Here is a 662-nt window from a genome sequence, read left to right as displayed (position 1 = left end):
CCCACCTCTAGGGGCCCGGGGGGGGGGGGGGGGGCGCGTTACTCTGGAGTAAATTGCTCTGGAGTAAACCCATCCAGCAGCATTTGCACACGTAAACATGCCCAATAGGTCTCAAACTGTACTGAATGAATACAAACACATAGCATTTCAGGATCTTGGTTGGGCCATTGTTCTCCTTTGAATGCCATTGCAACGGACACTGAGTCTTGAGATTTCAAGAAGAAAGGCTATAGAATTGCTTAGCACAAAAAGGATCCACTTCTCATGCAGCTTTGATGGAAAGCAGCATTGAATGAAAATCAAACTAGTGAATGGTCAGGACAGGATAGTTTTAACAAATAAGTTATAAGTCTGTGTAGGTTTCCTCACACACTAAAGCAAACTCCTCCTTCTCTGTCTATTTAGGTAAAATTCTGTATGCCAGCCTGAGCATGATGCAACATCAGTGGCCAAAGTAGAAATCCCTTTCATAAAATCCCATTCACTATTTTGACAATTTATTGCTAAAACCTTTGAGGGAAATATATGAATGCATTTTTTTCTCCCTGATCATTTCTTTTTTCCTATATCACATTAGCTGATCTGTTTCTAACAAGTCAATGAGTTGAGAGAAGTAGTCCTGAGCTGGTAGTACTGGGGTGATGTAGCCATGATGGTCCAGG

This window comes from Gavialis gangeticus, unplaced genomic scaffold (genome assembly GCF_001723915.1).
Source record: "Gavialis gangeticus isolate Ggan-Ray unplaced genomic scaffold, GavGan_comp1, whole genome shotgun sequence".
Classification (NCBI taxonomy): domain Eukaryota; kingdom Metazoa; phylum Chordata; order Crocodylia; family Gavialidae; genus Gavialis; species Gavialis gangeticus.
Note: the sequence above shows the minus strand (reverse complement) of the source record.